Genomic DNA, 27,836 nt, shown 5'->3' on the forward strand with positions numbered 1-27,836 from the left:
AATTAACTTTTTCAGTGACCAGCTTAAAAGAATTATACACATTTCTAGCATCATAACCTCTCACATTGAGAAAAATCTGCTATTTTCTGAACATCTACTTTATCAGCCAACTGACTGGCTACACGTACAAAGTTCGTAGTACCTGTAGTTCTTGCTTAAAATGTTGCTATTTATAAAATCATATGTTCACATTTACCAGATATATTTTAGTCTTGGTCTCTTTATAAAGATTGACAGTACTTTTTGCTAATCATATTTATTGAATAATATTTATTATTTTACATCAATTATTTTTTTAAGTATCAGTCACAGCCAACAGTCTATTGACATCTGACTGTCCTAACTCAAATTTCCAAGTCTTTTTTTTAAATGAAATGATTTACTCTTGAATCCATATAGAGATTATTCTGAGATATAGGACAAAATTCACATATAAGACATTCCACATAGGATAGATAGTTTTACTGCTAGTTATGACTAGTTTATACTTGCCCCAGAAAAAATGTTTATGGAAACAGGTTTTGGGGTAAATTCTACAGTTATTGTCCATTTCTTTTGAACTGTCTTTTGTGGAAAGAGTGAAAGATGGAAGAAGCAGTGTGGAAAGTATGTAAGGGTCATCAAATGGAAGAAAGGTCCTTCTGGACCCTCACAAAGGCTATGAATGGGCAGAATGTTTGCATCCTAAGCCCACTTCTGCTCACCACTTCTGCTTTAAAAAGGGTTGGGATCAACTGGAACAGGATCAGAAAAGGGAGAGCAAAGATGATCAAGGGGCTGAAAACTAATCTCTATGAAGTGGCATGGAAGGCATTGATATATTTAGCTTTAAGAAGAAATGGGTGAAAAAGGGTACAATAACACTTTTCAGGAATGGAAAATTTGCTAGAGAGAAAAAGGTTGTATCTTGTTTTCCAGGGTTCCAGAATGTAGAACACAGAATAATGGCCTTATATTACAAGAAAGCACATTCCAGTTGAAAATAAGGAAAAACTTTCTAAAGGGAAGAAGAGTTTGAAAATGGAGCAATTTGCATAGGGAAGTGTTTGTTTAAGCGGAGACAGGACAGGCAGCTATCACTTGCCTGGATTCATGAATTAAGCATTGGTTTGTTATCAGGCTTTACCCCTGGGTTCAGCAGGAAATCTTGGGTCTCTAGATATTTAATCTTAATTCAGATCTCAGCTAGATTTGGCAGAAGACTCCCAGACACAACTTGGCTAGTTTAGAATCTTTATTTCAAACAATAATGAAATCACAAACATTTATTTATTTATTTTTATTATTCAAATTTTGTTACTGCCCATCTCCCCCAAAAGTTTATTATTATTATGTTTACAATAAAACCGCCCAGACATGACAGTTGATTGACCCATGGAGAGTGTGGACATCTGAGAATTATGTTCTGGATTTTAAACTTGAGGCTTCTTCCTTTTGCCTTTCCGAATTCATAGATACTTGGTAGATTGCTTCATGGGAAGTTGACATCTGTTTAAGTAACAATCTTTTCTGCCCTGGGAACTGCTGGGCATCACCCTGCAAATCCTCTTTCTTATGGGCCTGGTTTTAGTGGTCCAAATGGTGCTTTCTGATTCTATGATTCTACAGTTTTAACAATACCACATTTCAGCCACAATACAGATAATCCCTTACTGCTGTAGCAAGTATAAGATTGGGAAAAGTAAACTGCTGTAATCCTGGTGACAATGATAGAGAAAAAGAAGAAAGAAAGAAAGAAAGAAAGAAAGAAAGAAAGAAAGAAAGAAAGAAAGAAAGAAAGAAAGAGTGTATCATCCTATCCTTCAAGGGATCAAACCATGGAACTGTTTCTTCTGACACCCATTATCCTACCACAACCTGTGAAGGCTTCAAAGAATCATGTCTTAAGGCAAGAAATAACATCTGGCAATCACATAGCCTAACTGCAGGTAGCATAATCAACTTAATATTTGTTTCTTCTCATTTGCATGATTAATTGACATCTCGTTAACTGCTCTTCTGGGACAGCGGAAATCAACACTTTACAAAACAAACACTTTCTGGCTGAGGGGAGCTTCTTATTGAAATTAGCTTAGTTTTAGTTTTGCTTTAAGGCATAGAGTTGATTGCGCCAAAGGAAAAGTTATGATCTTGTTTGGAGGGTGGGGAAATAAAGAAAAATAGGGTTTTTTTTCTGTACTGAAAAAGGGAAAAAGACCTACTGCAGCCAATTGCTTCTTTGCTTAATCTAGCTGGTACATAATTTACATATCATCTTCAACATGATTACATGGCCACTCTAGGCAAATTCCTTGAAATGCCATTGGCTTTCAGTACCACCAACCATAGAATCTCTTCCCTACCAGAGGTCAGAGGTCAGCAACCTTTCCAAGTGCCAGGCACCACTTTTCAGTCTAGAGAAGGAAAACTTGGCCATGTTCACACATGTCCATTTCACCAAAACTGGGCTCAAAAAGATTTGGGGGGCTGCAGATTGTGGATTGCTCTCAGATAAATCATGCATAATTATGGAAGGTTGTGGCAATAGAGGGATAAGAATTAGCAATATCTGAGAAAACTTGTGGAAGAGCTGTAGGGTAGTTCTGGCCTGTTCTATGAGCAACCTAGGTAGTCTAGAAGCCAGAAAGATTCAATAAAAGGGAAATCAGAAGCAATATTAAAAACAGAAAGAATATAAATTTGACCATGATCTTTGCCACTGCACTCTCAAAAAAATGTTGTGTTAATGCTTGGGTTTAAAAAATGCTCAATTAAAAACAAACAAAATGCTATACACATACATGCTTAAGGAGAAGTAAAAGGACAAAAGTGTACAATGTACTGAAGAAAATCCTACTGAAAATTAACACTTTGGTGTAGTGTTTCAGGTGGTGACCTAGAAACTGGGAGACCATCAGTTCTAGTCATTACTTAGGCACAGAAGTCAGCTGGTCACTTCGAGCCAGTCACTCTCCCTTAGCTCAACTCATGTCATGGAGGTTCTGGGGAAAATCGGAAGAGGGAACATTATATATTCCATCTTGAGGTGTGAAAAATAGAAATGGGACATAAATCTACTAAATAAGTAAACAACAGGCTGAAAGATTACTTATTTGGGAGTCTGATGAGCCACCTAAATGAACAGCTGTTTATTAATTATGTGCCATCAAACTGGTATCAACTTTTATTTATTTATTTTTCAAATTTCTATCACTGCCCATCTCCCCCAAAAAGAGGACTCTGGGAGGTTTACAATAAAATCACAATTAAAAGATATAAATTACAATATAAATCAGTAAAAAGATAAAATAGATATAAAATATAAAATCCAAGCAGCACTGATCTTATTTGTTGGGGAGAGATCTATGATACTAGCCACCCCCAAGATGACAATGTAGATAAACCTTCTCCAGGATGATCTGTCCCCAGCTGGGCCCTTCAAGTCTCACAACGGTGCATGTAATAAGGTTTATTTGCAATGGGTAGTGGATAGTGAGAAGGAAACTGGTGCAGACAAGCAGGTGTAGTCAGATGAGCAAGTATGTACTGTATATGGGAAAGAGTGCAGGGCAGGATGTCAGAGTGGAGAGACAGTGGTGGTGGCATGACTAAGGCTGCCCTGTGTAATGGTTGCCTATTCTAAAACACCATCAGACTCATGAGCAGGAATTCAAAGATATCTGATTTATTAAAGAATAGTATGCAGGATCACAGAGAAAGCTGAGAATGATAAAAGCGCGCCAAATTCAAACTAAAAACCCTTGGTGCAAATGAAATCCCTCCCCCCATAGAGTCTTCTCAAGTTCACAATCCCAGGTGCTCCTAACGGTTTCTGATGGTCTGCAGGAAAAGGCCTTGAACAGATAATATAACCCAAACACATTCCATTGTACTGATTTCACATACAGAGCTTGGTACAAGGTCTCACAGCAGCTCCCTCCCAAACAGAAACGCACGTCAGCGCCATGGCATGTGAAATGTTATGATGTATAAACTACATTGAATCAGTGAACATGACATATTGCCCCCCCCCAAAAAATAAACAATACATTAAGCAGCAGGCTTCAAAGAATAAGCAAGGTGGAAACGGTTAAGTAAATCAGGAGCGTTAACATGGTGGGCAGACACCCATTCAGGATGAGGAAAGTGTTTCCATCAGACCAGATACCGCAGGGTGCCTCGAAGCTTGCGAGAATCAAAGATGTCCTTGACTTCAAAGTGTTGTTGGCCGTCAATCATAATTTGAGCAGGAGGAGGAGGTTGAGGGTGCCAACACGGTGAGTGGTGCACAGGCTTAAGCAAGCTGCAATGGAAAACAGGGTGCAAGCGTTTCAAATTATGAGGCAGGTCCAATTTAACGGTAACTGGATTGACAAGATGAACAACAGGAAAAGGACCAATGAATTTGGGAGCAAGTTTTTTAGAGGGTTGAGGTGATTTGATAAATTTAGTAGATAGATACACATGATCCCCAACTTTGAAGTCGTGTTGTAAAGAGCGATGCTTATCAGCTTGAGACTTGTAAGCAGCCTGGGCGTCAGCCAAAGCTTGTTGAATTACTGGCCAGGAATCAGACAGTTTAACAGCCTAGTCAGACACAGAACATGTTTGGGAAGGGGGCTGTGGCAGTTCAGGGATGGGAACAAAGTTGTGACCAGAAACCACACAAAAAGGGGTTTGCCCGGTACTTTGATGGACAGAATTGTTGTAAGCAACTTCAGCAAAAGGTAACAACTCCACCCAATCATCCTGATGGTAGTTAATGTATGCTCTAAGAAACTGTTCAAGAGTGGAATTTAAAATCTCAGTAGAACCGTCAGTCTGTGGATGGGACGATGTGGACAGTGCTTGTTTAGTGCCAATCAATTTTAAAAATGATTTCCAAAATTGGGAAGTAAACTGTGTGCCGCGGTCAGAGATTAAATGGGAGGGGCTACCGTGGAGGCGGTAGATGTGGTGGAGAAATAGGCGCGCTAATTGTGGGGCTGACGGGATGGATGCACATGGAATGAAATGAGCTTGTTTAGAGAAAAAATATTTTACAACCCAAATGACAGTTTTCTTCTGGCTGGGAGGTAGGTCCACAATAAAATCCATAGAAATCTCATCCCAGGTACGGGATGGGCTGGCCACTGGCTGTAGAAGCCCCTGTGGTTTCCCTCCTTTTCATTTTGACATGGCGCAAACAGGACAGGAAGCAACATAGTCTTTTACATCAAGTCTTAAGGTTGGCCACCAAAATTGACGGTGAACCAAATGCAAGGTTTTGACAAAACCAAAATGTCCAGCAAGTTTGTCATCATGGGAATGCTGCAAAACATCAGCTCTTAAAGTTTCAGGCACATAAAGGTGGTGTTCCACCCATGCCAGACCATTTTCAAAAGAAACATTGTGTCTATTAGCTAGCAACCAAGTGTCAGATTTCAGTGCCTAGAGAAAGTCCTTCTGTAACTGACAAGGAACTTGCACCTTCCGCTTCCCAGACTGTGCTGGGGGCAGGGCCGCCTGCGCACGGGTCTGGCTCCGAGTGACAGCAACCAACCCCAGTTGTGATTCAGTGAGAACAGTCCCAACCACATCTGGCACTGGGTCAAGGTCCTGAGGTAAATGTGACAAAGCAACAGCCAGAAAGTTTTTCTTTCCCAGAATAAATTTTAACTGGAAGTTAAAGCGATGGAAAAATTGAGCCCAGTGAATCTGTTTAGGGCTGAGATGTCATGGGGTGCGGAGGGCTTCCAAATTCCTGTGATTGGTCCAAACCTTGAAAGGGCATTTAGCACTTTCAAGGAGATGGCACCAGGCTTCTAAAGCTGCTTTCACAGCAAATGCCTCTTTTTCCCAAACATGCCAATGGCATTCTGTTTCAGAAAATTTCCTGGATAGATAAGCGCAGGGTTTTAAGCAATTTTCTGAATCCCTTTGTAACAAAATAGCCCAGTAGAGGAGTCAGAAGCATCAGCTTGGACCACAAAGGGGCGCTCAGGATCAGGGTGCTGTAGAATAGGCTCAGCAGTGAAAAGGGTTTTTAATTTCTCAAATGCTGCCTGGCATTCAGCCATCCAATTCAGCACTGCCCCAGGGTTTTTTACTTTGCGTGAGGGGCATAGTAATCTCAGCGAACCCCTGGATAAATTGCCGATAGAAATTACTGAACCCTAGGAAACTTTGTAATTGCCTTCGGGTGTGGGGACGTTCCCAACTTAGAATCGCCTGAATTTTTGCAGGGTCCATTTCTATACCCTGGGCAGACACTCAATAGCCCAGATAGTCAAGTTGGGTTTTGTGAAACTCACATTTGGAAAGTTTGGCATAGAGTCTGGCATCTCTAAGTTTGCGTAACAGCTGTCTGAGGAGGCGTTCGTGTTCCTTCTCGGTTTCAGTGTAAATGAGAACACCAACTAAATAAACCAGAACCCCTTTAAACAAATGATCATGTAATACTTCATTAATCAATTGCATGAAGACTCCAGGCACCCCTGCCAACCCAAAAGGAAGGACTTTGTATTGAAACGATCCTAGTGGGCAATTAAAAGCAGTTTTCCACTCATCCCCAGCTTTTATGCGAATGCGGAAGTAGGCTTCGCGAAGATCGAGCTTGGAGAAAATCTTGCCCTTTGACAAATGAGCTAACATGTCCTTCATGAGGGGCAGAGGGTACTTGTTGACAATAGAGATAGAATTTAACCCTTGATAGTCTGTACAGAGTCAAAGCGTGCCATCTTTCTTTTCCTGGAATAACACAGGGGCTCCAACTGGGGAATTAGCAGGTTCAATAAACCCCCTTGACAGATTTTTGTCAATGAAGTCCCATACTGCCTCGAGCTCCTTCTGAGTCATGGGATAAATTTTTGGCTTGGGCAATTGAGCATTGGGGATCAACTCTACTGCACAGTCAGTTTTCCAGTGGGGGGGGGTAACTGATCTGCCTCCATCTCCCCAAATATGTCTGCAAATTCTTGGTATTGAGCAGGCAAGCCTTCTAAATGTGGCAAGTCAGGGCACGGCATGGCGATCGCTGCCCTTCCAACCCCTGCACGTGCAACTATCTCTGCTGTAGGAGCTTGGTAAAATCCATCTGTAAAAGTCAAAGTCTATGCTCCCAGTTTATATAGGGGCTTCAATAGGTTAACCATGGGATCCCCAGGATTACTAAGGGATTGCCAACAGGTGCTACAACGGATTTCAAAGTCTCATGGTAGCTGCCCATTTGCATTGCCACAGTTCCAGTGAAATGGGTTGCCCCCCCCCCCCACCGTTGAACCATCCAACTGTGTGAAGATCAAAGGATGCTGGAGGGGGAAACTAGGCAGGTCCAAAGCAGCAACCAGATCAGGGTGAATTAAACACCTGGAATACCCAGAGTCAACTAAAGCCTAGACCTCTGTAGTTTTTGTGCAGGAACCCAATTTCACTTTTACTGCTAAAGTGGGACAGTCAGCACTCACCATAGCATCTTCGCGCCCATCCTCTTCCACCTGCCTGCTGGCGCTCTTCATAGCAGGTGGCTGGCGTTTCCCGTCAGCTCCTTAGAGTCGTCTTCAGCCTCTCCCGAGAAGTAGATTACTTCTTCAGTGTCGGCTGTCCCTTTGGCTGCTGTCATTCACCACAAGGGGGGTGCGATTTGGCCAGCAGCTTCCCCACTCGATCTCCAGCCTTGGCTTTTGGGCAATCAGCTGCTCGATGGCCCTCCTTTCCCATCAGAGACATTGACCCCTTGCGTAGCGCTGATCTCTCTCCTCATCCCAAGCTCTATAGCTTGGCCGGGCAGCAGTCGCAGCACTTCGGGGTCCTCTCATGGTGGTGGGTGGTTTTTCAGATTTTCTAGTTTGCATGAAGGTATGCTGAGTGCGCTCAGCCTTGCCTGCCAGACAGATCCAGTCGTACAATGACTTGGGGTCGTCTCTACACAACGCCCAATGCAGGATGTCCCAGTTGAGTCCCTCTTTAAAACACTCTATTAGAGTGGACTCAGGCCAGTCAGTAATTTTCCCAGCCAGAGCTTTAAACTCTAGGGCATAATCAGCTACTGACATTTGGCCCTGGGTGAGATCCTTCAGCGCCTTCTTAGCTCTTGCCTTGGCCAGAGGATCTTCAAAATGCAGCTTTAACGCCCACATGGAATCATCAAAATAATCAAGTGCAGGGGAGTCAGCATCACTTAATTGAACATACCAGTCAGCTGCTTGACCCTTCAACTTGGTGGCAATGGCAGTTATTTTAGCCTCTTCGGAAGGGAAGCATGCCCCAAACTGCCACATATAGCTTTTAGCATTAGTTAAAAAGAAAGATAACTTTGTTGGATCCCCATCAAACTTGACAGAAAAGTCTCTCACTCTGCCTACGGTTGGAGTGGAACCAGCAGTCACTTGAGTGGTTGGGCCCCAGGTTACAGTAGCTTTCCCTTTTCTGGGTGGGGATACTGATGGCCAGGCTCTGCAGGGTGGAGATTCATCCTGGAGCTGTCTCCGGCCGCGCTCCGCTGGCAGTCTCGATGGGAGGATGGGGAATGGTTGCAGGAAGCTGGGATCTCCTCCGCACCTCCCCTGCCCCTCCAGTGTCAAAGACAGGTGTAATGATTGCCCTAGCCCCCAAATACTCAGACTCACAAGAGGATGCTAAATGAAATCTGATTTATTAGAGTACTAAAGACAAATACAGAGAAAGCTGAGAATGAGCAAAAGCGCGCCAAATACAAACTTAAACCCTTGCTTCAAACGTATCCCGCCTCCCTCGTAACAGCCCCGCCCGGCACAGGTGCTAGCAATCGTCAGAGTTACTAGCCTGGGAAAGTAACCTTGAGCGCAGTAGATAACACAAATACATTCCAAAGCAAAGCCAAAATATAATCGTTCCCATCCTCCCTAGACAAATGAAACACGCATCCAATTAATGACATGCGAAACGTTACGATGCATCAAAGACATTGAAACGGCGCACATGACATACCGCCCTCCAAAAATACCCTTAGGGACCTGGTTTCGAGGGATAAGCGGAGTGGAAACGGGCCACCAGAACCGGGGAAGCTACATCTGGTGCAGCGACCCACTCAGGATGAGGGAAATGCTTCCAACGAACTAAATATTGCAAAGTATTGCGAAGGCGTCTAGAGTCCAAAATTTCTTTAACTTCAAAGTGTTGCTGACCATCAATCATGATGGGGGTGGGAGGTGGAGGTTGCCGATGCCAGCGATCAGAAGGAATAGTCGGTTTGAGTAGGCTGCAATGAAAAACAGGGTGTAAGCGTTTAAGGTTATGAGGCAAGTCAAGTTTAAAAGTCACAGGGTTAATTTGAGCGACAATTGGGAAAGGACCCACAAATTTAGGCGCCAGTTTCTTTGAAGGTTGTGCAGACTTGATAAACTTGGTAGAAAGGTATACCGAGTCCCCAACTTGGAACGCAGGTTGTGGGGCTCGCTTCCGATCAGCATACAGTTTATAATCTGCCTGTGCATCAGCCAATGCCTTTTGAATCATTGGCCAAGAGTCAGCCAGTTGTGTTGACCAATCATCTGTAGTGACTGCACCTGCAGGAGGTTGTGGGAGATCAGTGATAGGTACAAAGTCTTTACCCTGAGCCACCCGAAACGGGGTTTGCCCAGTGCTTTGATGCACAGCATTGTTGTAAGCCACTTCAGCAAATGGTAGGAGGTCTACCCAATTGTCCTGCTGATAATTCACAAAAGCGCGAAGGTACTGCTCTAGAGTAGAGTTAACCGCCTCAGTGGCCCCGTCCGTCTGAGGATGCCAAGCCGTGGAGAGGGCTTGCTTCGTGCCTAACAGCTTGAGAAACGCCCGCCAAAACTGCGAGGTAAATTGTGTACCTCTGTCCGAAATCAAGCGGGAGGGACATCCGTGTAGCCTGTACACGTGTACAAGGAATAGGCGGGCCAATTGACGCGCTGACGGAATGGACACGCAGGGGATAAAGTGAGCTTGTTTGGAGAAATAATCTTTGACCACCCAAATGACCGTTTTGCGTTGGCTGGGTGGTAGCTCTACAATAAAATCCATGGAGATTTCTTCCCAAGGGGAAGAGGGGGCTGCTACCGGCTGCAGCAGCCCTTGGGGCTTGCCCCCCTTGCGCTTGGACATTGCACAGACAGTGCAGGAAGCAATGTAGTCTTTGACATCTTTACGTAATGTGGGCCACCAGAATTGCCTCCGAACGAGGTGCAAGGTTTTTACAAACCCGAAGTGACCTGCGAGTTTGTCATCGTGTGAACATGTTAACACATCTTTTCGGAGGTTTTCAGGAACGTAGAGGCGGTCGGATTTCCAAGCGAAGCCTCTGTCAAAAGTAACATTGTCTTTATTTGCCAGCAACCAAGTATCCGTTTTTAATTATTTTAAAAACTTTTGTTGCAACTGGGAGGGAATTGACAAAGTGCTTGGCTGAGCAGCGCTTGTGGTGGGCGGTTGCTGCGCGCGCGTTTGGCTACGCGTCACAGCCTGCATGCCCAATTGGGGCGCCGACCATAGGGTGCTTACCACATCTGGCGCCGCCCCAGAGTCTTGAGGTTGCCTTGACAAGGCATCAGCCAAGAAGTTCTTTTTCTCTGGAATAAATTTGAACTGAAAATTGAATCGATTGAAAAATTGAGCCCAACGAACCTGTTTAGGGCTCAGTTTTCGAGGGGTACTAAGTGCCTCCAAGTTTTTATGATCAGTCCATACCTCAAAGGGATGATTTGCCCCTTCCAACAGATGCCGCCAAGCTTCCAATGCAGCTTTCACTGCAAATGCCTCCTTTTCCCAAACATGCCAACGCCTCTCAGTCTCAGAGAACTTGCGGGATAGATAGGCACAGGGCTTGAGGCATCCTGCCTCGTCTTTTTGCATCAACAATGCGCCAATAGAATAATCGGAGGCATCTGCCTGTACAACAAAAGGCTTTGAGGGATCAGGGTGTTGTAAAATGGGCTCTTTGACGAAAGCTGCTTTCAGCCGCTCAAACGCCGTTTGACAATCAGGCGTCCACCTCAACAGCGCTCCGGGATTCTTGACTCTCCTAGTATCCCCCACCCCTTTTGTTCGAAGCAGGTCCGTTAGGGGCAAGGCAATCTCAGCGAACCCCCTTATGAATAATCTGTAGTAGTTGCTGAACCCCAAGAAACTTTGAAGTTGCCTGCGGGTACGGGGACTCTCCCAGTCCATGATAGCCTGCACCTTGGCAGGGTCCATTTCTATACCTTTATCAGAAATCCTATACCCCAAGTAGTCAATTTGGGTCTGATGAAAGGCACATTTCGATAGCTTTGCATACAATTCAGCAGATCTGAGTTTACACAAGACTTTCTTTACCAGAGCTACATGCTCTTTCATGGTTTCCGTATAAATCAACACATCATCCAAATACACCAGTACACCTTTAAACAGATGTTCATGCAAAACTTCATTGATTAATTGCATAAATACCCCAGGGGCCCCAGCCAACCCAAACGGCAACACCTTATACTGGAAGGCTCCCAACGGGCAATTGAATGCAGTTTTCCACTCATCACCCTCCTTGATTCGTACACGATAGTAGGCTTCTCTTAAATCCAGTTTAGAGAAGATCTTGCCTTTGGCCAGATGTGACAACATGTCCTTTATCAATGGCAAGGGATATTTGTTGGAAATTGAGACGGCATTTAATCCGCGGAAATCCGTACAAAGTCTCAATGTCCCATCCTTTTTTGGGCGAAAAAGAACCGGCGCCCCCACGGGTGAATTCGCCGGCTCAATGAATCCGCGCGCCAAATTTTTGTCCACAAATTCCCTCAATAGAGTCAGTTCCTTTTGCGTCATGGAATAAATTTTTGGTTTAGGCAATTGAGTGTTGGGCAGCAGTTCTATGGCACAGTCCGTCTTTCGATGGGGGGGCAACTGGTCAGCTTCCTTTTCACCGAATACATCAGCAAACATCCTGTACTCGGCCGGCAAGCCTTCCAGAGGAGAGGCCGGGTAAGGCGGAGTCGCAGCTGCTGCAACCCCCACCATCTCCTCTGGGGCACCCTTCCCCTCTGCCGCTTGATAAAACCCATCCCTGAATGTGATGGTCCGGTAAACCCAGTTTATTTGGGGGTTTTGCTGCACCAACCATGGTACCCCCAACACCACCAATGGCCCCCCTACGGGAGCCACGACAAAAGACAACCCTTCCTGGTGACTGCCCAGTTGCAAAGCTACCCGCCCTGTAAAATGGGTGACCGGTTTGCCCCCTGCCATGGACCCATCCAATTGAGTAAATGCGATGGGTCTTTGTAGAGGGAAAGTGGGGAGCTCCAAAGCTGCCACCACGTCGGGGTGCATCAGACACCGGGAACACCCCGAATCAATCATGGCCCATACTTCCACCGTCTTGACTTGGGAACCCAATTTCAATTTCACCATGAGTATGCGGTAAGTGCCACTCACCGATGGAGGCTCGCGCCCGTCCTCTACCACCTGCCCAGCGGCGCCCTTTAGAGCAGGTGGCTGGCGTTTCCCGCCGGCTGTGGGATTTTGGTCTCCCCTTCAATTTCGTAGAACATCACATCGTCTCCCTCGGTCTCAGCCACCGCAGCTTTCTGTTTCCTTGGCAACGCAGGGGACTTCGCCGGCGGTTTTCCGGGCCGTTCCTCCACCTTTGCCTTCGGGCATGCTGCCACTCGATGCCCCTCCTTACCACATCTCAGACACAAGCCTTTGGCGTACCGCTTCTCCCGCTCCTCGTCCCAGGGTCGTTGTCCCGGTTTCCCCCCGGTGGTCGATGGGCAGCTGGGCTTCACCTCCCGCCCCGACTTGGCGGTCTTCCGCTGGGCAAAGATCTCTTGGGCATGTTCAGCCCTTCCTGCTAGCAGGATCCACTCATACAGTGTGTATGGGTCGTCCCTCCCCAGGGACCAGCGCAGCACCTCTGTATTCAAGCCATCTTTGAAGAGCTCGATAATGGTTGCTTGGGACCAGTCATCCACCTTCCCAGCTAGCGCTTTAAACTCCAAAGCATAATCGGCCACTGATCGGGACCCCTGCTTGAGTTCCTTCAGGGCTCGCTTTGCTCTCTCCTTTGCTAAGGGGTCCTCGAAGTGTTGCTTCAACGCCCAGAGGAACTCCTCGAGATTTTCCAGTTCAGGCGCTTCCGACTGGCACATCTGGACATACCAGTCTGCCGCCCTCCCCTTCAGTTTGGTGGCAATGGTGATGATTCTTGCCTTCTCCGATTGGAAAACCGCCCCCCATTCCTCCATATAGGCTTTCGCATTCGTCAGGAAGAACGAGAGTTTGGTCGGGTGACAAACTTGACAGGGAAGTCTCGCATGCCGCCTCCCGCCGGGCTGCGCCCCACCACCGGTGCTGCTGCGGCTGGTGCTTCCCTGACTCGGGGCGGCACGGGGCCCCGGGGCGATCGCCCGGGCGATGCTGCGATTTCCATCTGGACCGACTGGTCCCCTTCGCGCCTCCGCACCACCCGTCGCCGTTCCGGGGTCAGCCCCTGGGAGGAAGGGGTTGAATGCCTCTGGCTGGATTCTTCCCGGAGCTCTCGCATCGAGGTTACATCCAAGCTCAGCTGTTTCAGGATAGCCTCCAACGAATCCATTTTCGACTCCAGCACTCGGATCCGATCCGGAGTGGGTAAGCCCTCCGTTGGCTGCACCTGCACCACGTTGGGGGATAAGGGGTATCTCTGCCTCCAGGATGGGCCCCCCGCTGCTGTGGCATCTCCTCGGGTCTCATCCCAGGTGAGCAGCTCGCCCGGAGAATTCACGGTGGTCTCCGGGGCCGTTTTCAGCCCCCCGGCTTCGCTCTCCGACCCGGAGCTCGCCTCCTCTCTGATGGCGGACAGCTCCCCACCTTGGGACGGTCGGCCGGACGGCCTCACGGTCGAGTCCGGTTCCCCTTCCTCCATCATCACGATGTCGGGTTCGGTCATCGTGGGCTCTCTCCCTCACAAGTTAGACGCTTGTCTTTCCTGGACAGGGGCCAGCGGAGTTAGGAACTGAGATTCTCAGCTTTATGTAATGATTGCCCTAGCCCCCAAATACTCAGACTCACAAGAGGATGCTAAATGAAATCTGATTTATTAGAGTACTAAAGACAAATACAGAGAAAGCTGAGAATGAGCAAAAGCGCGCCAAATACAAACTTAAACCCTTGCTTCAAACGTATCCCGCCTCCCTCGTAACAGCCCCGCCCGGCACAGGTGCTAGCAATCGTCAGAGTTACTAGCCTGGGAAAGTAACCTTGAGCGCAGTAGATAACACAAATACATTCCAAAGCAAAGCCAAAATATAATCGTTCCCATCCTCCCTAGACAAATGAAACACGCATCCAATTAATGACATGCGAAACGTTACGATGCATCAAAGACATTGAAACGGCGCACATGACAACAGGTTTCTCAACATGTACTCCATCAATTCTATTTTGGCTTCCACCACTCTTAGTCTCTCAGGGGTTTGAGAGTCCCCTCTCCTTCGCGTGCCCTATTTCCTCTCAGTTGACACCGTAGTAGATTCTTTGTCTGGGGTTAGCAGGAACTGATGCTTCCAGGACGTCCCCGATGTCCCTGGTTGGGGTTCCCCCACTTCATCCAAGGTGATCAACTCTGCAAGCAATTCTCTGGGTGCCGGTTGCTTTGGCTCTTCCCCATTGTCAGATTCCTCTGCATCAGAATTGGAATTCGATTCATCCCTTGACAGATCTCGGGATTCTGAAGGTTCTGTGGTGAGATTCAGTTCTCCGCTCTTGACCCTCAACTTGGGCATCAAGCTAGCCATCTCCTCGAGTCCCCCGGTCATGGATTTTGACTCAGCCATTGTTAACTATTTTCCCTCACAAGAGACTGATCCTGGTAGGAGCTAATGGTGCAACTTGGGGGATTCTCAGCATTATGTAATGGTTGCCTATTCTAAAACACCATCAGACTCATGAGCAGGAATTCAAAGATATCTGATTTATTAAAGAATAGTATGCAGGATCACAGAGAAAGCTGAGAATGATGAAAGCATGCCAAATTCAAACTAAAAACCCTCAGTGCAAATGAAATCCCTCCCCCCATAGAGTCTTCTCAAGTTCACAATCCCAGGTGCTCCTAACGGTTTCTGATGGTCTGCAGGAAATGTCCTTGAACAGAGAACATAACCCAAACACATTCCATTGTAAGGAATTCAGATACAGAGCTTGGTACAAGGTCTCACAGCAGCTCCCTCCCAAACAGAAACGCACGTCAGCACCATGGCATGTGAAACGTTATGATGTATAAACTACATTGAATCAGTGAACATGACACCCTGTCTGCATGAATGTGCTTCTCAGTCTGACATTTCTGTTACTCCCAGTTCTATTGAGATACAGGAGAGTGTGGAGAGGCCCTTTTCTGTTGTAGAGTCATAAACTAGAACTTTCAGGGTATTTGTCCTCTTGGTGAATGTTCTGTTTGCATTTTGTTAATAGGAGGCTGGGGGAAAGGGCTCTGGGTTTGAATCTCAAGTGGAAATAGTGGCAGAGAAAGAGCCTGCACATGTGGCATGGCAATAGAAGTATCTGCCCATAAACCATTCATTTCTACTCCTTACCTCCACCTCCATTCAGAACAATCATCACGAGAAGGCTTCTTGTGCCAGGAGTCATTATACAAACAAACATGTTTGTCTACAGATGGAAGAGTATCACCATGTCTAGTGTGAGACTACTAATGGTGGGGTGGGGGTGGAGATTGTATGGTGAGAAAGCTCAATCAAGTCAGTGAGATGGAACTATACACTGGGTATCAGTGGCGAAAGACACATAGGTGGATGCATGGACATAAAATGGAAATTCAAAAAAGGCTCAGATTCCATCCTTCACTCTGTGGTTTCTTCGCACAATTTGGTAATTCAAAAATGAACCTCAGACAAAATCAACGTATCATTAAACCCAAATCTCCTACTGCAACACTGAGAGGGCCTGTTCCAAGCTAACATATCTTCTCCTAACCCACCTCTATGGTCCTGCTGTCCTTGATTGCAGTGGTATGTGACCATATGATAGTGAGTCCTTGTGTGCACCACCACCCCATTCACAGCTTGAGCTTGATATATTCAAGCCATATTGACAAGCAGTCTGCTTTGTTGGCTTTGTCCACAGTGTCTTTGTTCTTCTTGTCTAGCCATTGCTGTCTTTGCTTTTTCTTAAGCAGAATTACTTTCCATACTCACACACACAAAACCTTTTCCTGAGTATGTAAGGAGGAACATGGCATTGAAGGATTTGATTGCACAGTTGAATAAAGCCAATAGTCCATTTCCAGTGGGACAAAGGTGTTAAATAAACTGCAGGTGCATCTCACCCTCCTACTATTCTGGCATTGGTATATCCAAGCCATAAAAAAGGGCACAAATATCTGCCATAGAGCCTCAGGGAAATGAGCTGATATCTTGCTAAATCTTATGTCTCCACTGGGATAATAGCATTCCTTGTGCCTAGAAAGATTGTCTGAGAAAAGAAAGGTTTCTGGCAAGCACAGATATTGCAGCTAATGATAGATGTATATCCTTCATAGCAGAGAAATCAGTGTGAATACGAAGGACATAGTTTGCTTCCCAATGCAGTGCACTGTATCACTATGAAAGATACCTATAATTTATTTTCTTTTTGTTATTCAGCAGTGACATTGCTGATTCCTCCTCCACTTCCTCCTCCTCCTCCTCCTCCATGCCCACCACCACCACCACCACCCCAACTGTTGTTGCAAATATTAGTAGAAACTCTGGAATAAAGCAACGTTTTCATTCCATGCATCGGAGAATAAAGTAATTTGTTTTCAGTCCTGCTTCCATAATATTATTGGAACACGATAGGTGATATCTGAGAAGGAATGACCAAGGGTAGATGGGGGGAAAGAACACATAAGTAATTTACAAACAGGAAGAAGGTGTGAGCAAGAAGAGAGCACACTCTTTATTTATGATGACTCCCTCTAGCAAAATATGAAAATAGATTTCAGCAGATGACAGTTTTGTTGCATTTCCATCTCAGGATGGCACTTCAAAACTCACTTCCTTAGCATCTGTGAGGCACTATGCTTCAGTAGTCAGAGATCACACAGATGATGGGACTTAGCAAAGAAGCCAGACTAAGGAAAAGTAAGAGTAACCCACATAATCCCCACTTTATTCCTCTTGAAGGAAATCACACCAGTTCCAATCCTTTCTGTTCTGCATGGAAGTCAAAAGGATAGCTCTTGTAAGTGACAGGAAAGATGGTTAGGGAATCTGATATATAGTCCCACTACCCTCAGTGGAGGTATTTGCCATGGGGGCAAAGCCAGCAAGATAAGATTGTGTACCTAAGAGATAGGAATGCACTTCTAAGATAGGAAAAAGAGAGATTTACATTTTATCACAACCCTGTGGATCCTAATGTTGAAAGATCAATATGTTCCAAATCTCTGACCTTGTATTCTTATGGACCCCATTTCACTGATAACCAGGAACTGAAAAAATGAGAAAAAACTTTTCCCCATCATTACTAGAAGTTCAACTAAGCAGTCAAAAGTAACTGAGGCTGCAATCCTTTTCTCCCTTATCATGGAACAATGCCCTCAATGCTATTTATTGACTTAGTAGGCATGTATAGGATTGCATTAAAAGAGGATAATCAAGTATTTAAGTAATATTGAATCAGCTGCAGACAGTTCTTAAAAAGGCACTTTCTACACAATAAGACTGAAAATAGTGAGACTTGTAATGTACCTAGGCCCGGAGTATAGAAGCCTAAGATTTGTTCTCCAGAGCTACCCTTAAATATAGCCACTGAATTTTAAGTTGTAATGTAATTGTAATGTGACAGAAGGGAGAAATTACAGGAGGAATAATCATCATATTTAGTTTTGGTCTAACAATCTTGTATATTTATTTTGTTCCCATACTGGATAAATTTCACTGAGCTCACCTATTTTTTGAAGGGTGGCCTATTCAAACATACTATTCAAAGACCAAATGAGACCTTTAGATCTTCATAGTGGTTCACCAGTCAAGATTTTCTGTAATGAATTGCTACTGTGAGGGATAAATCATACATTTATTTATAAATGGAAATATACATGAAAAGCAAAATACAAGGCACCAAAATTCATTCCAGTGCATCTAGCTCCTAATTAAAACTAAATACTGATAAGAAAAGCCCCTTTTCTTTCAATGAACCAATATACAGAGAGAAATAAAAATCTGCCTAGCCCTACACAATCACAGTTTTTGGATATTTCCTACTGGGTTTTTCCAGGTGTCATCTTTCTAATTCCTACTCAACTCAGGCTAATGAATGACAACCAGTCACAGAGAGGTTGTGGGTAATAAAAACTGAATATAAGTCTATTTATTACAAGAATAGGTTTCCAAATGAATGATTACTGTTACTGTTACTGTTACTGTCCCACTTCCATATACTGTATGTACCATTCATACTATCGTGTAACTTCTTTAAATCCTTGCTTTCCTTTAATGTAGCAGGTACAATGCAAAGGTTGCTAAGCTTGACTAAACTTGGTGTTCTCTGGGGAAGGCTGAGGAATTGACTTTGATGGATCACAGTCACTCTTGAAATAGAGTCAGACAGATTAGTGCATATCAGAAGTGAGATTTGGCATACCTGATTTTGGGGGGAGGGGATGTTTCAAGGAGATAATTTTTCTAATTAACCTTGACAACATGTCTCAAATATATAGGCTTATCAGCATATCAGTGGAAATATATTTTCCAGACAGAGGTTCTCAGTCTTTTGTGAGAATGCCAAGACTGCTGAATATTAACTCCTTGTATGCCCCATTCTATGTAACTGAGGAACTGAGCATAGAAATGTTTCTATAACCTCCTGTAGGCCCAACTTTCAAATTCTCCAGCTGGCCATTCATCTGCAGTGATCATAATCATTCACTGGATTGATTTATGAGGACTCTTTTGCTATCTATGACAACCTATGATAGAGTAAGCCTTCAAAGCACACTGCTTTAGCCAAGCCTCAGAAAACACATGTACCACATGGGACCACAGACATGTTTTTAAAAGGTTATATTCCCTAATCCCCATAGGTGGAAGAAAGATATCTGAACACTTTTGGAATTTAAACACCATTTTCAGCAAAGAAAAGTAATAGTAGGAAAGTTTTCCCATCAAATGTGACAAATTGTTTTGACATCAGTCTACATCAGAAGAATAGATGTCATCCAATTAGCAAATTCCAGGACTTTGGACTTTTAAATGAAATTTACCCTGATCACAGATCAGTGTTTATACAGTTATTTTGCCATGAGTATAACATTTAAGCCCAATGTTATTACTGGATTAGAATGATGATTCACTATCCCACTGACTTACCTAAAATAGATGCCAGTTCCCAATCTAAGGCCTGTGTAGTATTCTTTTTTTTTTTTTTACAATCAAAATAACTGAATCCAGAGAACAGAATCCAAGGGTTCTATTAATAAGCAGTCCATGTGTCCAAGTATTCATCCACCATCCATCCACCATTCATCCATCCATCCAGCTAATCTATTGTTTGTTTGCAATACAATTATATACTGTGGAAGCAACTTTGCTTAGAGAATAACATTCAAATTTCAGGGCAGTCCTTGCTGCTGTAGCATGAAGAATTGACTGCCTATTGTATCTCTTTTTCAAAATTATAACTCATTGCAATGCACAAAGTCTTTTGAAAGGACAGAACAAACAGTATTCAACCTTTCTGATTAGATTTTTATCTGGGACTGACCAAACTGAGCTCCTTTTGTTATAAAGGACAGTCTGAATACTATGGCAGTTAAAACAGAAATTATGATAACAATCTTTAATAGGTTAAAGCATGGTGTAAAATATAGGTAAGTAGCTATTCCTAATCTGCTTCATCTCAACAAGTCCCTTTTCTTTTGATAATATTATCTATCCATGCAAATAGTCAGTTAACTGTAGAGCATGAGAAGATTCATATGGACTCCAATAATTCCTAGGTCAGGCAAATATTGACCACTTTCAATTGTTTTTATTTGAAAGTGATTCCATGCACATACATGGAACTACAGAATATCAGTTTGCCCTGACATACAGCTTGAGAGTAGAAAATAAAGTAAAATATGTATCATTTCTGACCATGATCCAAAATAAGCAAATAAGTTTTAGAAAACCCATTGATTCTTAATATTGATATCAAATAGATGAGAAATGATTTTTTTTTTCCTAAGAAGTGTCCTGTTCAGACTATGAGATGGCCAGGCAGAATTACTAATAACATTCTTTATTGAATGAACTATTTACCATAGCAAAAGTCTTTGCAATAGAGTAGACCATATAAATCAATCAAGTCCACCCAGGTTGTGAAGGACACTCAGGCAACACTGCAGGGTCAGACCGTGGCAAGATAGCGAGGCAGAACTTGGACAATCCTCTGATTGAAGCTGCCAGACTGGAAGGAGCTAGAGTGCATGGCAACGGAGAGGCTGGACACTGGCACATAGGTTGGACCAGGCTGGTACACAGAGGCTAGACAAGGCTGGGGTGGAGTATCCAGGCAAGGCTTGGATCTGGAGGCAAGACTGGACTTGGCTGGAGCATCTAGGCAAGATTTGGGTCTGGAGACAATACTGGGCTGGGCTGGAACGTCTTGGTAAGGCTCGGATCTGGAGACAAGGCTGGACTGGACTGGAGCATCTAGGCAAGGCTCAGTTCTGAAGGCAAGGCTGGACTGGACTGGAGTGTCTAGGCAAGTCTGAGATCTGGAGTCACACCCAGATCATGCTGGAGTGATGCAGTGAGCTGGACACGAGGCTGTGCTCAGCAGGGATGGCAAGGAGAGGTTTGACTGGAGCGACTTGTGAGAAAGCAGGTCCATGATGGCAGAAGGTGCTGGCGCTGGTTCCATGCTGTCTACAGGCGAGGCTTCTGACTCTGGTAAGGACTCTTCCACAGGTGCTGTGAGCTTGAAGGATCAGTTGTCTCTGGCAGCTTGCTCTTGGCACATCTGCCTTTTTGTTCACTCCTTTTCATGCCATTTTCCTTTAGCAGCCAATTCGGCTTCTTTGTCTTTCATGCACTTCTCTGTTTTCCTGTCTCAAGCACTGATTGGAGGCTTCAAATCTCCCTCCAGAGTTTGTCCAATCAGCGTCTGCGATTTCTCCTGCTCTGCTGAGTCACTTCTCAGTTTTAATTCTCCAAGTCCTTCCTGATAAGTTTCATTTTCCCCTTCTGACTCTGGATAAGATTCTTTTTCAGAGTCAGAAGCAGGCTCAAACCTCACAAGAAGATGAACAATAAAGTAGATAATTTTAAGGGCTGTGCCAAACATTTAGAGTGGCTAAAATGAGTCTTTAACTATTCTGTTATATGGATCAAGATTAGTCTGTTACACCTGCCTTTGATCTTCAAATCACCCAACAATTCCAATTCCTAGACATGATTTGCAGCCTTAAAAGTACTAAATTAAAGTCAATGAATGCAGTAAGAAGAAGAGAGAGATGCAAGATTTCTTAAAAAACAAAAATTAATAATTACTGCTTGTTCTATTATTTACTATAAGGTCACTTTTCTCCAAATAATCAAGGTGGCATATATATACTATTTCCCATTTTATTTGAACAACAATTGTATGATGTAGGTTAGGCTGTGATTTAGCAACTGGCTCAGTTCATCCAATGACTATCACAGCTCAGTAAGGATTTATACTTGCGGATCTGCTATTCTAATCCAGGAACATTGAATCTTTAGGTGCTTAAATGCTGCCTTTAACATTGCTTAGGAAGCTGAGGGCTGCAGTAGACAAGGCAATGAGCAAAGTGGGAGAAGCCATGTCATGTATGGGTGGGGAGGGCCAGTTTCTCCCCTTCCCAGTGAGGGACAGTTTGGAAGGCAGTTAAATATGTTAAGTTTGTGGATGGAAGGCTTGTATTTTTTTGCCTCCAAATTAAGGGAAACCATTTAGTTTTCAGCAATAATTGGCTGGTATGGGGAGAGGGTGAATCCAGGAACTAACAAGACAAAAAAAAAAGAGAGAGGAGGTTCATGGTTACATGTGACTCTGAGACCTCAGGTTGTCTATCTCATCCCTTCCTACTTTAATTTCTATTGTGTTATGGCAGTATTCAAAACCATGGTAATTCACAGCAAATTACAGATTGCTATGTTACTCAGAACACATAAGTAAAGGAAATTCTGTCTTCCTGCAAGTTACCACCACATATTTGATCTCTCCTCCAGTTATTTTCTGCCTACCTGACTCAACTCTACAAGTAGGTGGAGCAGTTTACTGGAGGAAAAAAGTCTCCATGTCCATAAAACAAAATAACAAAAACCCTATTAGAAGAAATTATTTCAGTTCTTTCTTGATATGTGACTAGGGCAGAAACTTGAAAGCATGTATCCATCCTGTCATGTTTGACACGTAGGCTAGAGAAAATCCATGTTTCCTTGGCAGAGGCCACCCTATCAAAGATTATCTGCTGCTTTGCTTATGAAACTTTGATTCATGGAATAGGCTTAAAAATGTTGAAGATTAAGAACAATTTAGAGTTTAAAGTGACAGGGAAAGATAGAAATGAGATTTGGGGTCTAGAGGTTTCATGGGAGAAAAGAAACTGAAGCAAGAATAATAAATAGGACACAGACATCCTGTTTATCTTGTCTTTTTGAATTACAATTATAATATATCTGTTGGTATAATTTCCTAGAACTGAATGTAGAATGGAATCATAACAAGGGCATAAGGATTCATTGTAAACCTGAATAGTATTCTTTTTTACCATGAAAACAGATAAACTAGGCCTTTGCTGTTATCCTCAGAAGTAAAGAAACAAAAGTTGCACCATTTGCTTTGTAAGCACGTAGAAGAATTAAGACAAATGAGGAGGAACATAAAGACACTCAGAAGATGTATTAAGATGAACAATGAAAATATTGGGAAAATAAGGCTGAAAGGTATTAAAAGCACAACTCAAAGATGATACCTCTGATAGGATTTAAACTGCTGATGAGATTCAAAGAGCTTAATCATGAAAAGCAGATTATTTCAAAAATGTGGTAAACATGTACAGAAAATGCAGTATTGGAGAAAAGCATATTAGAAAACAATTCCTTTGGAACACAATCTAATATCTTTTGCTAGTCTCCAAAGTAACCATCTGGATAAACTTTACAGACATAAAAGGGATTCTCAGGCTACTGGACTAATCTTGGTGCTGAAGAGAGATTGTACAACAACCTATAACTTTAAGCACTGGGTTTTTTCCTATTATGTTCTGCACTCTTATAGAAATGTCAGCTTGTCAATGTAGGCCTCTGGAAACTGCATAGCCAAGAACTTACAGATCAATTCTTGAATGTGTTATTGTGTGTATTAGGCAGGTAGAATTCTATATATACATTTCATGGAAGTTCTATAGAATAATACTTTTGCATATAACTGCCATCATCAGTAAGTTTGCTTATTTATTTTTTTTGTCCCTGATGAATACAGGGTAAGAACGTGTGAGAACATTCTTACCCTATGTAAGAATGTGGCCTGAATTTTTGTGTGAATTTTCCCAAACTCTTTCTAGCAGTTTTTCTCCTGGAAGAAAGTTACTCCTCTGCCTTGATGTCCTACTTATAAAAGATTATCTCCAAAAATCACTTGTCACTGACAAGCTGTTTAAGACAAGCAGATTAAAGAAATAACAGCCACTTGGATTTCTGGAAAGATATTTATTGCTATTCTGTTACAAGTTATTGTAACAGAATCTTGAAAGCCTCCCAAGTAATTCTCCAGCTCAGCTTATACCTAGTGTAATTAAAGGGGAGTTATTCTGAGTCATCTTTTCCCTTCCCCTGGACTCAGGAATATTTTCTGTAATGGTCAAGCTCTCTCTTCCATATTCCCAAGGTCTGTTAGACATTCCATCACATACTTCCCTCTTCAAATTCCCTCTCTATCTCCACTATGGAATGTATGGAGATGTGAGGTTGCTTCCGAGGGAGAGGAGGAAGAAGAATTGTCTGTCCTGTTTGGGTTCGAAGCTTGACATAGGAATTTTATCATTTATTGTTCACAAGCAATGAAACAGATTCAACAAACGGGTTTGAGGATTAACACCACCTGGACCACCAGGATTTCTTGACAGCACAGCAAGATTTACATTCACAAGCACCCTGTCATGGTTACTGTTCCAGTGTTCCTGAAAAACATCGTAACGGGTTCCCATGCCATGGGGCTGACACAAGTTGCTGTACAGGAGGGGGCTGCTCGTGTTCCTTGTACCAGGATGCGATGCGAGGAGTGAAGAATGAGGAATGCATGTTTGGGTTATCTCGCCTTGTCAAGGACGTTTCCCGCATACTGGCAGGAACCGTTAGGGGCACCTGGGGCATGGAATTGTACTGACTTTGGGGGGAGGGATTGGAAGTTGCTTGGGGATTTATTGGGAGACATCCCACGCTTTTACTATTCTCAGCTTTGCTTGTGATCCTGCATACTATTCATTATTAAATCAGATATCCATGAAAGCCCTGTGTGAGTCTGATAGTGATTTTGAATAGGCAATCACTACACACCCTTAAAACAAGACAGGAACTGGACAATAACCACTCTGGTTACAATGTTTGACTGACAAGAATTACATGGGTTACATGTAATTACTTTCCCTGTTTGATATCTGACTCTGAAACACCAGCTTGCAAGAGTCCTCATCTTCCTCGCAATCAAAGTCTAGCATGGTAGGTGGCAGTTCAGTGAGGTGAGGCTTGTGTGGAAATGTCAGATGGAACCGCCAAACAAGTTAGGGCGCATGTACGTCTTCTGCTGCTTCCTACAATCTCTGTCTCAAAGCAGCCCTTCTAGTGAATTAAATATTCTAACCTTCCCTTCCGGTGTCTAGAATCCAGAATATACTCTACCTTGTATTCCTCTTCTTGATCTATCTGCAGTGAGGGGGAGAGATAATTTGCAGAATGCAAGGAACACGCAAGGAGAGAGCAGTAAAATACCAGCTGTATTTTCATACTAGTGGGCATTTGCAAATGGAAGGCCACCAAGATAACCTGAGGTGTCACAGGGAAGGGCCAATATACTTGGAATCCAGTTCCCTCAACCGATGGCAGGAAGATAAAAACTTAGTGGAAAGTCATACCAAATAGCCCACAGCAATTCTGACACCTTTTTGCCTATGAGATCTGTTACAGTCATAGAATTGAGAAGTCTTTAGTCAAGAATTGGCCTAACAATAATCTTTTTAATTAAAGAAAACCAAGCAGGAAATGCAGAATGATGAATAAATCCTTAAGATTGCCATCAAGAAAGTCCTTTAAAGTGGCTAATTCTTGCATACATGTTGCATATTGCCATTTAGTTTGGATTTCTGGAAAGATCATTATTGCTAGAAGGATGGTAACCCTTTACCCAGAATAAAATGAACCACCTTGGTAAACAGATCTACTACCACTAAATGGTTGTAAACCTTCCACATCTGGGAGATCATAATCAGGTCTAGGGAAAATGTGTCCTACTGTCAGGTAAGAGATGGGAGTGGGGCAACAGCTAAATTTGATGTGGACATTCAGAATCTGCCGGCCTCCTGTTATCCTGGTGGCCTTCCACTTACATTAAAATTTAATCAGAGTTAATACAACTACTCTCCACTCATGTATTTGGTCATGTTTGTCTTTGGTCTCCTTAAAAATTACAAGTTGGTAAGAAACTTTGTTATTCCATAGAGCCCCGTGCAACCGTATGACCTCCGACTGTTTGCCTCTGCTGTACTGATGTATCTTAAACAATGAAAAAAACATTTTAACTACCATTATAATTATGTTCAATTATACTATTTCTTTTTATATTGCTTATTGTATATCTTACCTTTCCTTTGTTTTAGTTTGCATTGCGAATTACTATGGGATGAAACTTTTGGTAGATAGATAGCTTTAATATGTACATACACATACACATTATAGGAAATGAGCACAACTGCTCTTAGAACAAGCTTTAAATACTCCTTTTCTAACATATAAGTTGCTCTAAGATTTAGGACCAGTCTCCAGAACTGAAAATATTTGCTTTTAGAAAGCTTTTCTAGCTTCAGCTTCTCCTTTTATGGGAATGGGTGGTAGAATATCAATTTGCCAAGCAAGTAGTAAGGAAGGAATTAGAATAGTGAAAGAGACAGGGTACACCTTAACATTTTTCCAATTCACTTTAGGAAAATTAAGGTATCCTTAAATGTCCAACATTCAGATGTCTCTGCCTGTCCAGATGGCATTCCATTTGTTGCTCGAAAATTTGAGGATGACAAAATCCAAAGTCTTTTCTTTTAACACAACTGAATGGCTCTCTGATCAGCCAAAACCTCATTTGGCTCCAATTTGCTTTGAGCTGTCCAAGACTCTCAAATGAGCATCCTTGAGTATTTTGAGCTACATCATTGTCAGATGTAATACCAAAAGGCAGAAATCACTGCTGGTGACTGTGTTCTTTCTTCATTGCCACACTTTCATTTTGGTACACTTTTTGCTGTGTATATGTTTGTAGGTCAATAGAAACATTGCAACAAGCCAGTATACAGCACAACAGAAATAATATATTCAACTGTTCCATTTCAGAAAGTGGGGAAAAGTACATCTTAAAACACTATAAAATATACATAAAATAAAGTATAACAAAAACCATCACTCCTTGTAATTTAACATTTAATAAAATGTGTTTTGAAAAATCTTGGTCAATTTATAGAAAATAGAAGTGGGGGATCACACAAACTCCACTTCTACCCAGTACAGTTAATGATATTTGTATAGATGTGGACAAAAGTACTGGTACTCCTACACCTACCCCCCCCAAAGAATCCCAATTTGCCATGGAATAAGTTGAACCTGACACAAGTAAATGGCACTGTCATGTTCCCGTTCCTGTATGGACCCACAACAGTCCATACAGCAGATGCTTTGCTTTTGATGTATGACTTAACATATTCTTGTAAATCATAAAACAAATGAAAATGGCATGGACATAATTACTGATACCCTTAGAAGTTAAAAGACTTTATTGGATTTCAGTGATCTTTCAAGCAGACTATTCATTTTAATTAGTAGTATCACAGGTGTCTTCAATCTCAAATCAGTCACTCAGGCTATCTGAATGGAGAAAATCACTCACTCAGGCATTTTGTGTCATTGTGTGCAGCCCAGTGAATGTGGACAAGAGGAAGAAAAGCAGAGAGTGGTCTGAGGAGGAAAGGAAGAAGGTAATAGCCAAGCTTGGTAAAGGTAAATGCTATAAAATCATCCCCAAAGAGTTTCATTTTCCTGTGACCACAGTTGCTAATATTATCAAGAAGTTTAAGGACAGTAGCCAACGTCCCTGGATGTGGCAGCAAGAGGAAAATTGAACCCAGATTGAACAGAAGGATAATTTGAATGATGGAGAAATAACCACCATTATTTGGAAAACTTTAAACAGATCCCAGCTGACCCCCAAGATCAAGGTACAACAATATGAAATCACACCATCTGTCTTTATCTGACTGAAAGTGCCTGCATGGTAGAAGATCCAGGAGGACCCCACTTCTGAAAGAGACACCGAAAGCCAGACTGGAGTTTCCTAAAATGCATGTTGACAAGTCATTCTTGGAGCATGTCACTTGGACAGATAAAACAAAATTAGAGCTTTTTGGTAAGTCATGGCAGCTCTTTGTTTACAGAAATAAAAATGATGCTTTTAAAGAAAAGAACACCATCCCTACTGTGAAATGTGGAGGAGGCTCCATAATGCTATGGGGTTGCTTGGCTGCCTCTGGCACCAAGTGCCTCAAATCTGTGTGGGGCACAAGGAAGTCAGAAGAGTATCAAGGCATTCTGGAGTGAAACACAATGCCCAGTGTTAGTTCTGTCTCAGTCAGAACAGGATAATGACCC

Source organism: Candoia aspera, chromosome 1 (genome assembly GCF_035149785.1).
Source record: "Candoia aspera isolate rCanAsp1 chromosome 1, rCanAsp1.hap2, whole genome shotgun sequence".
In the NCBI taxonomy this organism is placed as follows: Eukaryota; Metazoa; Chordata; class Lepidosauria; order Squamata; family Boidae; genus Candoia; species Candoia aspera.